The following is a 13,532-nucleotide window of genomic DNA, read 5'->3' as shown; positions in this document are numbered from 1 at the left end:
AGCGACCGAGCTCAGCCAAGCTCGGTCGCTACGTAGCGACCGAGCGTTCGTCTCACTCGGTCGCTACGTAGCGATTGAACCCTTCCGAACATCGATACGACACCAAACCATGCATTCTCGTCAAACCTTCGAATGCTATCTCCCGAAGACCGTAGCAAGCTCAGTCCATGTTTTCCGCTATTCTAACCCATCGATCAAACTTCGCGGATTACAAACCGCGGAAAATTCGTTGTAAACGTGTCGAGTCGGAAGACGGCCCAAAGGTACCTAAAACACGACTCGAAGCCCATCCTATGATTTCCTAAAAGCCCGTAAACCACAGAAGGAAAGATAAATGTCAAGTTTCCGCGGATAAATATGAAGTATTCGAAGATAATTAGAAAGATCAGGAAAAACGGAATATCTCCATTTTTAAGTTATGACGGCTTAAGGGCAAAAGAGGAAAAAGCGTAAACTGACCTAGGAGCGAGTGTATAAGGAGTCCTAGGCGAGAGGCATGGGGGGGAACTCTTTTAGACTCAGAACTCTATGCACTTAGAAACTTTGGCTTATTTCTCGACAAGTTCGGTTTCTATGACTGGCACTCAATCACTAGACGAACTCGCCTAGGCAGTTCGATCTCTTTTCCAGCTCTACCAATTTTATGTTGCTAGAACTAGGTAACTCGCTGACGGCCCCTGCGGCCAAAGCCTTTGTATTCTCTTGTAATGATCGCAACGCTCTTACGCGAATTCGAAATAAGATCTACTTTCTTTGTAAATTCGTTTTATCATGTTTTCTCATATTTTCTGCATTTATTTGGTTACTTGTCGTTGGCTCTCGCAGAGATTCGGGTCCTCTTGAAAATTAGGGTTTTCCTAAGTTTCCTTATTTTACGGAAATCGACAGTGTGAATTTCGGTTCCTACATCAGGTACAGACATAGACCGTGGTAAAGGAAAGGGACTGTGAGGACTCCAGCCGTGGGAAGATCTGTGGTGATTGGGTCATTGTTGATAAATGTGAAATACTGATAACCTATTGTGCTTGTTGTGAACTTATGCTAGCCTAATGTGCAACTTGTTTATGCTGAACGAATGAGGGATGTTTGATTATGTTATCTATCTATGAAGTATCTATTTGCCTTATTGATTCTGATTGTTTAAATGCGTAACAATGAACCTCAAAACACTGATAAATACTTAGAAAATATTGCACTTGAATCGGGATTCATGAAATCAAACTGGTTAGGATTGTTTGGTGAGACTCCGGTCTGGTTGTATTGAGAAATCCAGGATCGGGTCTTACAAGTTGGTATCAGAGCGTGCTTGATTCTAGGATTTGTTTGGGTTATTGGTTCACCACACATCGGCTGATGAGACTCATGGTAGGTTGCTTGTTTACTTGATATGATTGTTTGAATTGTTTAATCTTAGGATTGATTTGAGGTTTGTGTGTTATGTTATGAACTAACCCTTGTGTGTGTTTAACCCTAAGGTTACTAAGAAGACTAAATCTCGGAGAGGAAAGGATGCAGCTGGAGCATCCGGAACCGTGGGACAGTATGGTGATGTTCAAACCACAGTGTTACCAGCTGGAACCATTCCGACCACAGTGTTACCAACTCAGGAGGGACTGGGTAACAATGAGACCGGACTTCCAATGGATCTGATCCTTCCTACTGAGACTCGTGTGGATGCTACGGATGGTCAGCAAGAGCAAGTCCGAGAGGATGATGCTGAATCATCCAATGCAGAGAATGAAAATAACCTTGGAATTGGTGCAGACAATGTTGGGGTTGATGGTGTGGGGGATGTAGCTGAGCCGTCTATGAGATACATACTGGAAGCTATGAAACTCATGGGAGCTCAACTGGTGACCTTGACTCAGGCGTTCACCCAATTGGTGAATCCACCTGTGGGACAGGTTACTCCTCCGGTTCGTGCGGCTGCTCAAGTGGCAGGTGTTCGTCCGAGACAGGTAGCTGAGGTGGTGGAGATCGACCCACCAGCTAGGCCTGTCCAGCGTATGGATTACCTGAAGGTTTTGGAGCACATCTCCAAGTTGGGGACTAAACACTTTGCTGGAAGTGTTGATCCTATGGAAGCAGATGAGTGGAGGAGTCGGTTGGTTCGCAACTTCCGCTCAACTCGTCGCCCTGAGGATTATCAGAAGGATATTGCAGTGCACTACTTGGAGGGTGATGCACACAACTGGTGGTTGGCTCTTGATAAGCGTACCAATGCACCATTGAACTCTTTGCTGATTTTGAGTTTGAGTTCAACCACAAGTACTTTCTAGCTGAGGCATGGGATCGCCTAGAGTCTAAGTTCTTGGACTTGGTCCAGAGACGCAGGTCGGTCCGTGAGTATGAGGAAGAGTTTAACCGGCTCAGGCGTTATGTGGGTAAGGAGCTGGAGGACGAGGCAGTACAGGTTCATCGGTTCATCATAGGCCTTAGGGCCGAGCTCCGGACCTACTGTTCAGTCCGCACCTTCCACATTGTATCTGAGTTGGTTGAGAGGATGGCTATGCTGGAGACCAATCTCGCAGAGGAGGTTAAGCAGAAAGTGAAGAGTGTGGTTATGTCCACCGTTCAGAGTAGTGACTAGAAGAGAAAGAGGGACTCGGCCGAGGAGGGTAAAACCTCAAGTGGTAGGTCTGAGTGCCATAAGTGTGGCCGATACCATGGTGGTGAGTGCTGGAACGCCATGGGAGCCTGTACTCATTGTGGTAAGATGGATCATTCTGCTAAGGACTGTCCAAGTCCGGCAAGTGATTCCAGGACTTGTCACGACTGCGGCCAGAAGGGACATTACCATAGGGACTGCCCTAAGATGCAAGGTGGTTAGAGTAAGGGGCGTGCAGAGGCAAGCAAGCGGGTCCCGAGCCGGGGCCAGGCCTCAGCACCGCGTGTGTACGAGCTGTCCAAGGATGTGGAAGGGGCTCAGCCTTAGAAGGCGATCACTGGTAACATTCTAGACTTATACTTTTTCAATTCCTATAGAATTGCATGGTTGGAACCTAGGATGGATAGATACTTTGGTTGGGTCTTGTGTAGGGACCCTAAGTATTGGTGGTGTGGAAACACACGTACTTTTCGATATTGGTGCTACACACAGTTTTGTGAGTCCAGATATGATCGGAAAGGGTATGTTCCGGTATGGAACCTGGAATGGTCCTGACAAAGTGAGTGCGGCCGTAGGGCAGATTATGAACTCACTAGGTCTGGTTAAGGACATCCCAGTGATGATCTTGGACAGGCCGATGCCTGTAGATATGATTGTTGTCCCCCTAAAAAATCACGAGGTGATCTTAGGTATGGACTGGCTTGGAAAGAATCGGGCAACTCTTGATTGTCACCGGGGAAGGGTGCTATTTGAGAATGAATTTGGACCGTCGATCAAGTTCCAAGGGATTAAGCTGACTTCTTGTTGTTTGGTGGTTTCAGCAATCCAGATGGAAAGGATGCTTGGAAATGGTTGTGTGGCCTTCTTGGCTACCATTTACACCGATGAGGTCGTAGGGGGTTGTGACCCGGATGGGATACCGCTGATCCGGGAGTTCCATGATGTGTTTGGGGCTTTACAGGGCATTCCCCCTGATAGGGCTGACCCATTCATAATAGAACTAGAGCCTTTACGGCCCCTTTGTCCAAAAGTCCATATAGAATGGCTCCGGCCGAGATGGCCGAGCTGAAGAAGCAACTTGAGGAGTTTCTTGATAAGGGTTTCATACGCCCTAGTGTGTCACCTTGGGGAGCACCAGTCCTATTTGTGAAAAAGAAGGATGGTACCTTCAGGTTGTGCATTGATTATCGGGGGTTGAATAGGGTGACTGTGAAGAACAAGTACCCATTACCCATGATAGATGAGTTATTGGATCAACCCCGTGGAGCAAAGTGGTTCTCCAAGATTGACTTGGCCTCTCGATATCATCAGATTCCAGTTGCGCAAGGTGATATAAGAAAGACCGCGTTCCGAACCAGGTACGGCCACTATGAGTTTGTGGTCATGCCATTCGGACTGACCAATGCACCAGCTGCATTTATGAAGATGATGAATGGTATCTTCCAAGAGTACTTGGATGAGTTTGTGATTATCTTTATAGATGATATACTCGTGTACTCTAAGACCATGAGAGGTATCTTCGGGCAGTGCTAGGACGCTTGAGGGAGCATAAACTCTTTGCTAAGTTGAGTAAGTGTAGCTTCTGGCAGAATAAGATTGGTTTTCTTGGACACACGGTGTCTGATCAAGGAGTGTCGGTGATCAAGAAAATATCAAGTGTATACGGGAATGGCCTCAGCCAAAGAATGCTACGGAAGTACGAAGCTTCTTGGGATTGGCCGGCTACTACCGGAAATTCGTCAAGGGGGTTTCGAGCGTAGCTCAGCCTATGACTATGTTGACATGCAAGGACATGTAGTTTGCATGGTCTGAGGAGTGTGAGAGGAGTTTCTCAGCACTCAAGGACATGTTGACTAGTACACCAGTCCTGGTATTGCTGGAGGCGGATCAGCCTTATGTGGTGTATACTGATGCATCAATCACTGGACTCGGATGTGTCCTGGCACAGCATGGGAAGGTAATAGCTTATGCTTCTCTATAATTGAGGAAGCATGAGGGAAATTATCCGACCCATGATCTGGAAATGGCAGCTGTGGTGTTTGCCTTCAAGATATGGAGATCATATTTGTATGGAGCCAAAGTTCAAATACTTACAGACCATAAAAGTCTAAAGTATATATTCACTCAGCCTGAGCTAAACTTAAGGCAGAGGAGATGGATGGAGTTTGTTGCAGATTATGATCTGGACATAGCTAACCTAGTGGCTGATGCCTTGAGCCGCAGGAGAGCGGAGGTATCGACCAAGAGGGAGGCTGAGAAACTGGAAGAGATGGTTCGGTCACTGCACCTCAACACATTGGTTGGACAGAATGAGCCATTGGGGTTGGAGGCAGTGGATCAGGCTGACCTACTTACCAGGATTCACCAAGCTCAAGGTTTAGATGAGAACCTTAAGAAGGTTGCTTCCAACGACAAGACTGAGTACCAAACGGCGAGGAATGGTACCATCTTGGTCAATGGAAGGATTAGGGTTCCTAACAACCAGGAACTGAAAGAAGAGATTATGAGGCAGGCTCGTAAGTCTAAGTTCTCGGTTCATCCTGGACTGAACAAGATGTATAGAGATCTGAAGAGGTATTACCATTCGGTGAGAATGAAATCTGATGTTGCTGAGTGGGTGGCTAAGTGTCCTACTTGCCAGCTTGTGAAAGCAGAGCATCAGGTTCCCAGTGGTCTACTTCAAAACTTACCTATACCGGAGTGGAAGTGGGATCACATCACAATGGACTTCGTGACTGGGTTTCCCACGACCAGGAACCGGAAGGACACGGTATGGGTTGTGGTCGATCGTTTGACCAAGTCGGCACATTTCTTAGCCATTCGAAAATGAGATGGTGTAGATCAGATTGTGCAGTTATACATGGATGAGATAGTGCGGTTGCATGGTGTTCCAGCAGCATTGTCTTGGATAGAGATCCAAGGTTTACATCTTACTTCTGGCAGGCTTTCCAAAAAGCTTTGGGAACCAGAGTAAACATGAGTACATCCTATCATCCTCAGACGGATGGACAGTCCGAGAGGACGATTAAGACCTTGGAGGATATGCTAAGGGCATGTGTTTTAGACTGGGTAGAGTCTTGGGAGAAACACTTACCTTTGGTGGAATTTGCATACAACAACAGCTTCCATACCAGCATTGGCATGTCGCCATATAAGGCTTTGTATGGTAGGCCATGTAGGACACCTCTATGCTGGACCCAGGTGGGGGAGCGTAGTATGTTGGGTCCTGAGATTGTGGAGGAAACCACTGAGAAGATCAGAATGGTCAAGGAAAAGATGAAGGAGGCACATGATTGCCATAAGAGCTATGCTGACAAGCGTGGGAAACATCTTGAGTTTGAGGTCGATGACTTAGTGTATCTCAAGATGATCACCTTCACGGGTAGGACCACAATTTCCGGATGAAAGAAACTGGATCCTAGATACTTAGGTGTGTTTAGGATCATAGAGAGGGTGGGTGCAGTGGCATACAAGTTGAACTTGCCATCAGCAATGGATGCATATCACAATAATTCCATGTATCCCAACTCCGAAAGTGCTTGACGGATCAGGACATTGTTTTGCCTGAGATTCCTGCTGATCTGGGTAAGAACCTAACCTTAGAAACGAGGCCGGTTCGTACCGTAGATCGGTCAGAGAAGGCAATGAGGAAGAACACGGTTCCCATGATCAAAGTGGTGTGGGATTACAATGGTGAAGACCTTATCACTTGGGAAACGGAAGCAAGGATGAAAGCTGAGTATCCAGAGTGGTACAGACAATTCCTTCCTGAGGAAACACTTAATTCAGATTCGAGGACGAATCCCATGTTAGTGGGGGAGACTTGTCATATCCTCGATCCTAGATAGGATCGTCCGGACGGACCATGGTGCGAGGAAACACACCATTCAGGTCGTAAGACCTTGAGACAAGCGTATCATGGTCCAAAAGGAAGGTTAAGGGCATCAGGAACCTGAGACTTAACCATAATATGAGGGAAACAAGTAATAAGGAGCTGGACGAATGTACTGGGAGCTGGACGAGGTCCGGATCAAGCTCAGTCAGATAAGTGCAGCTGGAAATCAGTTCACCTTAATTTAATCAGCTCATAGGAGCTGGAAGATTAGCTCACTCAGCTGGGAACAGTTGGTGGTCAGCTCACCTCAGCTGGGAGGAGTGTTCCGGACCGAACCAGTGTGGTCGGGTCCGAGCGGTTATGGATCGAGCCGGTGGTCCGAGTGTGACGGTTACTTCAAATGCATCATAGGTCGGACCAGGAGTTGAACAAGCGCTCAGGAGTCGATTTGGGGAAAGTGAAGAAAATGGAGAAACCGCCAAGGGCAGTTACAGAGCGACGGTTATGGGGAAAACTGCCCCTTTTGGTTATCTTTCTGGTAACTGCTCGTCCAAGCAGTTATGGGGCATTATGGTCGATTTCTTCTTTATATTTTTCCTTGTCTCTGTCGAAAATATCATTGGAGAGAAGACATAAAACTCAGACAAACTTCCAGAGAGAAAAGAGAGACAAACCGACGGTTAGGCGATCTTATCCATGGTGGTTCGTGGTTGTTTCCGGTGGAGTTTGTCCGTGAAATCAAGAGGATGGATACTAGGCAGAAAGACAAGGAGAAGGAGATTGGGAAGGAGAAGTAGACAGCCCCTGGAGATCGTAACCCTAAGGTGAGAACCACCGGACATAGCCGGTGGATGAACCGTCTGTGCGTATGGTTCGGTCTGGTTCGTTTGGTTACACCCATCTCTAATCTTATATATGTTCTTCATCTATTTGTTGTTGTGGTATTGGATGTTGATGTTTCAGATATGGAGTAACTGATCCTAGGCCTTGGTCGGATCAAAGAACTGATTACAGTTCATGGCTTTGGCCAGACTGACCATGATCAGGATCCATATGGTTTGGGTCGATTCATTGGATTCTGATTATGAGAATCTCTTAGTTGAGATTTATCATGAGTTTACATGAATTTTTATCAATTTTTAGGAATTGATTTGATGATGTCAATTTGTGACCGGTTGGACTGACCATGATCTTGGTTGATTCATTGGATTCTGATCATGGGAATCTATTAGTTGGGATTTATCATGAGTTTTAATGAAATTTAATTAATATTTGAAGCACTTTTGAAATAGGTCATATTTTGGCCTGATGAGTAATTTGATGTTTTGATATGATCCAGCCATGCAGTGTGATAGATTCTTGTGTATTAATCTGATCATGTGTTGTGTTTGTGATGTGTGGGGCTCAGGTACAGACATGGACCGTGGTAAAGGAAAGGGATTGTGAGGGCTCCAGCCGTGGGAAGATGTGTGGTGATTGGATCATTGTTGATAGATGTGAAATACTGATAACCTATTGTGCTTGTTGTGACCAAGGCCTAGGATCAGTGACTCCATATCTTATTGATTCTGATTGTTTAAGTGCGTAACAATGAACCTCAAAATACTGATAAATACTTAGAAATATTGCACTTGAATCGGGATTCATTGAATCAAACTGGTTAGGATTGTTTGGTGAGACTGCGGTCTGGTTGGATTGAGGAATCCAGGAACGGGTCTTACAGAGACACTCCCTCCGTTCCAAAAAGAATCATGTTTTAGATAAATAAATTGTTTCAAAAAGATACATTTTTACATTTTCAATTTATTAATTTGTGGTAAATTGTAAACTTAAAAAAAACATATGTTATTGAAAATTTATTGGTTAAAAGTTATGAGGATGTCCCCGATCCTAGTTAGGATCGTCCGGACGGGCCATGGTGCGAGGAGACGCACAAGTCAGGTCGAAAGACCTTGAGACAAGCGTATCATGGCCCAAACTGAAGGTTAAGGAAGGTAAACAGCTGAGACTTAACCAGGATACGATGGAGACAAGTTAAAGGGAGCTGGACAAGTGATCCGGGAGCTGGGAGAGTTCCGGTTCAAGCTCAATCAGCTAGGTGAAGCTTGGATCTAGCTCACTTAGTCTTGGCTAGCTGACTGGAGCTGATGGACTAGCTCACTCAGCTGGGGACAGCTCGTGGCCAGCTCATCTCAGCTTGGCGGAGTGTTCTGGTCCGGACCAGTGTGGCCGGGGCCGAGTGGTTACCGGGCCGTCCCGGTGGCTCGTGTGGGACGATGGGACCGTGTGCATCCAGGTTCAAACCTGGGCTTGGGAAAGGGCCTGGGGGATGGTTTTCGATGGAGGAAACTGCCAAGGGAGCAGTTGGGCGGTTATGGACGGTTTGAGGCGGTTTTGGGCGAAAAGGTGCAAGTGGACAAGTGGCACCATTTCGGCCAATCCCTTGTAACTGATTGCCCAAGCAGTTATCAGTTCCTCTCTCTATAAATAAGAGACTCTGGGGTCGATTTTGGCATCAGAATTCTTTAGGGAAAACTTTTTCCAGATCGTGAGAGAGAGAGACAAAAAGAGAGAGAGACCAGCGGCCTAAAGAAAAACCGTGTGGAGGCTTGTTTTGTTCTGGCAAGGGCTTGGCCGTGAGAGACAAGACTGGTGAAGATGGATACAATACAGAAGGAGAAAGAGAAGGAGAAGGAGGCAGCGCAAGGAGACCGCACGCCTAAGGTCAGTGGTGTGAACCGGAAACCATCGGCCCTAGCTGATGGATGATCCGATCGAGCCTTAGGGTCGATCGTGTAACCGGTTGCATCCTCTCTATCCTTTCCCCATCAAAATGTTTTCTCCCTTTATATTATGTTGTATTGTGTTGATCTGATATGGAGAGTCAGAACCTAGGCCTTGGCCGGTTCAGAATCAAAGTCCTTGGCCCTTGGCCCTTGGTCGGACTTAGGCATGTTCGGACACACCAAGCGATGATCGGATGATCTATATCGCCTTGGGTGTGATCCGCTTGAGTCCTTGTCTTGGCGCGCCTGATTCCCTTAGGAATCTGAGTATGGCTGCTTGATATATGAACTGATTGGATAGATGTTGTGTAGGGAATCTAGGAACCGAAGCATGCAATGATAGAACCGTGTGCTAGGTTATCTGATCATATGCTTGTGTGTTTGTGATGTGTTTGGTTTCAGGTACAGACTTGGACCGTGGTAAAGGAAAGGCACCGTGAGGACTCCAGCCAGAGGAAGATGTGTGGTGATTGAGTCATTGTTGATAGATGTGAAGTATTGATAGCCTATTGTGCAAACTGTGAACTTATGATAGACTAAGTGTGTAATCTAGTAGTATGAACGGATGGATGATGTATGGATCTCATTTACTATCTATGAAATGTTGATTTGCCTTTATTTGAATCTGATTGTCTAAGTATGATTTAACAAACCTCAAAACTCTGATTAATTATAAGAAAGATATTACACTTGAAATAAGAAGTAAAGGAATCAAACTGGATAGGACGGTTAGGTAAGCCGCGGTCTGGTTGGATTGAGGAATCCAGGATCGGGTTTTACAAATAATTAGTACAAAAAATAATGCAATGGTAAACCAAATTTCATATTAATACATGTAAAAGTTATAATACATGCATATTTTTTTAAACAGAGGGGGTATTTTATCACTCACATTGCACAAACTGATTGGTCAATGGATCATCTCAATAAGCTTATCTTTTTTGGAATGAGACAATGTTTGTGTTATTCAATCCCTGAGCAATGATACCGTTGAGTAAGAATTCATTGAGCATACGAGTGAAATCTCCCTTCATTATGTCCCAAAACGTTTGATAAAATAAGGTGGTCATGCCATCTGGTCCAAGAGCCTTCTCTGGTTGCATTGCAAAGGGTGCAAGCTTTACATCTCATTCTGTAATTGGAGCTATGAGATCTTATTTATCGAATATGTTAAAGTTTTAGAGTTATTTCCCCAAGCGACATCTATCTCTTATGGGTTTGATGATTCGAAAGTGTCTACCAGTCCCTCTTTATCTTCCACAATATTTCCAGAATCGTCTGTCAACTATGTGATTCGATTTCTTGCCCGGCTTTAATTTGTTAGATTGTGGAAGAAATTCGAATTCATATCCTCTTCCCGCAGCCATAGAACCCTACTTTTTGTTTCTAGAACATTTTTTCTCGCTTAAAGGCTTCGGAAAGTTCTTTCCCCGCTGAGAGCTCTTCTGTTGTCGCATTATTATCCTCATTCATAGCCTGAACTTTCTATTTTAGTTCTACCACTTGCATTTCTGAGTTTAAATTATTTTGCCTTCTCCATTGACTTAGAGCTTTTCAGCAACACAAAATATGAGCCATGATGTTTGCATCAGTCGGTAGGTCAGGGGAGTTTCATCCATCTTGGATTACTTGTCAAATATCTTTGCAATCCAACCATCTTTTTCAAATTGAAATTTTTTTCGTCTCTCTAAATAGTTTCAACAGAATAATTGCTAGAACTGGACGATGGTTCAAGCCCCACAAACGCAAGTAGTTAACTGAAGAGTGAAAATAAAACACATTCCAAATGGGAATACAGTAAAAATCTTTGACTAAAATTCTAAGATGTATTCAATCAGACAACTTAATTGAATTTGAAGAAATAAAAAATTTCATTAAATTCTACTATTATTCAGTCATGTATTTTGTGAAATCTTAGTAAGTCATATGTTATTGCATTAAGTATTTGCAGTCAATATTTTAAATTACTTTAAGTTTTAGTGTTATTGAATTCATTAATTCCTTAAGTCCACGAAATTCTGGTCCTGTTTAATTTTACTACAATGTTTATGCTATTGTCATTCAACAAGAATTTAATAGAATTGTAATGAAAAATGTAAAGAATCATTTATCACCATCTTGTTGTAATTGTGATAGGATTAATTCAAATTCAACCAAAAACTTCAATTCCTTTGAATGCCTTTGTATTCTCTTAAATTCAAGGACGTTGACCAAATACTCAAATAGTTCTAAATAAGTGGTGGCACGTATATGTATTATCTATATAAACACACAAGAGAAAAACAACCCGTCTCCAGTATGCTAAATTCCTAAGAAAAAGGTAAATATGTTACAATATTTTAAATTTTGTGGAATATTTATTTTTAACAAAAATTCTTCTTGTGATTTACTAAAATCTAAAAATGATTTTAACTTCTTCTTTTTTGGTTTTAGTTCTTTAGTGGTATCTAAAGATATTTAGACAAAGAATATTGCATCTTCTAGAAATATAACCAATGGCAGTCAAGAATTCCTTTTCTCTTCTACTATCGTCATTGATGATGTTTGCTCTGATCTGCATACCCACAATTTCAGGTAATGTATTTATTTGGTTAGGACTAGAATTCATAAATTAATGCAAAATAATTACAAAGATCCAGTTGCCTTTACAAACTGAGTCAAATTCAATAGACAAAAATGTGTTGGCATTTCAATACATATTATATGCTTAATTTTTAGTATTTTTTTAATGAATCAAATAGGAGAAATCAAATTCTGTGGGATGAAATGTTATAGCACACCGGAATGCAATGCAACATGCATGCACGAAGGATACGAAAAAGGGATATGTCTACAAAACGATTACGGTAGTCTTGAATGTTGCTGCCAAGGTAATCTTCGATCTAATGCTGGTTCTCCCATTTCCAGTGTGGATCTTACTAAATGATCATTCATGTTATATGTACTTTCAGTTATATGAATAAAAGAAATAGGACAACCGATAACATATTTCTATATGCTGATCAATTTTTCTATTTACAATCTAACGAACACAAAAAAACAGTTAACATGAAAATGAATGAGAACATTGATAAGATCCAACGCTTTCTGTAGCTTCCGCCTCCCACAACAACCCAGAGCGCGGGGTTAGAGACACATGACAAGATAGTTCACTATGTCTCGCCATTAGTCCCAAAAATCCCATGATCTTTTATCCCCAACGGTTTGGTATCACACCAAAGACTTATACTCCAACAGCTCCTCAAACAAACCTTCAAAAGGAAGGGTGGGTAATTTGAATTACTCAAACTCATCTCAAACCACATAACACAACAAGCACAAATCATAAGCTAATATCTTCTAGAATGCAACAAACAACAAAAAATAGACCTTCTAGGACCTATCCGATCCTGGGCCATTGGCTCAGCTGACACTTTACACCATATGGTCCCTATGTGAATACCTGTCTACATCGCCTTAAGCTTCCTTTGCTCAGCTGCCCACGGTCTTTCCACTAATGTCCAGACTCGACATGACTCGATCTTACCGGTGCCGCTAACCTAACCCTAAAAATTTAAAGATATAATTTTATAGAAGTTTTCCATTTTACCCAGAGGCAAGAGGAAAACGCAACCCGCAGACCAAAAGTCGTTTAAACAAAAGGATAAGGTCGGCGTGCTGCTCTAAGCAATATAAACTACTTCCTGAATTAATTATCTCCAACAAGCGCTAGACCACACACTTTTTATATTTCTGCCACTTTTTGGGAATGTTACGAATAAGACTTGAGATCTTCTGATTATCCAGATATAGTAGACTTCCAATCATACAAAGAACATTATTCTCGATTGAACATTATTCAGGAAGATTCGGCATGCATGACAAAGGGCTCATCATCATCTGCATGCAGAGACAACACAAGCATAGATTTATCCATTTATGAAGACATGATGCACCAAATGAACAAAAATCTCCGATCTTGAGAAAAAGTGATTTTTGACTTCGATCTTCGATCTAGAGATAAATATTAAAACACGAACTGAGAACTGAGATTCTATGAGACTAGGAGAATCCAGACGAAGCTAAACCCTAAGAAAAGAGGAAATTTCTTAGGAAGAGAAGACTAACCCCAAAAGAGAAAATTTCTTAGGAATCAAAGGCTAATCCCAAAAGATGGAATCACCGGCGAAATCGCAATTGAAATCACCTCTCGTCGCTAGAGAGAGAGAGTTTTTAAAACTCCGTGAAAACTTAGAGCTAAGAAAAGTACCAACCTAAATAAGTAGGGAGAATTGCCAAGTGTGACTCAAAACTTGGAGTCAAA

The 13,532-nt window shown here is 43.1% G+C and overlaps 1 long non-coding RNA gene across 1 annotated transcript; it reads left to right on the top strand.

The window, feature by feature from the left end:
- Nucleotides 1-11,518: 11,518 nt before the first annotated feature.
- LOC106305565 lies at nt 11,519-12,222 on the top strand. The gene is made up of 3 exons (XR_001263008.1): nt 11,519-11,549; nt 11,663-11,803; nt 11,971-12,222. It is a non-coding gene; the product is annotated as an uncharacterized LOC106305565 (long non-coding RNA).
- The last annotated feature ends 1,310 nt before the right edge of the window (nt 12,223-13,532 follow it).

This window comes from Brassica oleracea, chromosome C7 (assembly GCF_000695525.1).
Source record: "Brassica oleracea var. oleracea cultivar TO1000 chromosome C7, BOL, whole genome shotgun sequence".
NCBI classification, from domain to species: domain Eukaryota; kingdom Viridiplantae; phylum Streptophyta; class Magnoliopsida; order Brassicales; family Brassicaceae; genus Brassica; species Brassica oleracea.
Note: the sequence above shows the minus strand (reverse complement) of the source record. Positions and strands in the feature narration are given on the sequence as shown.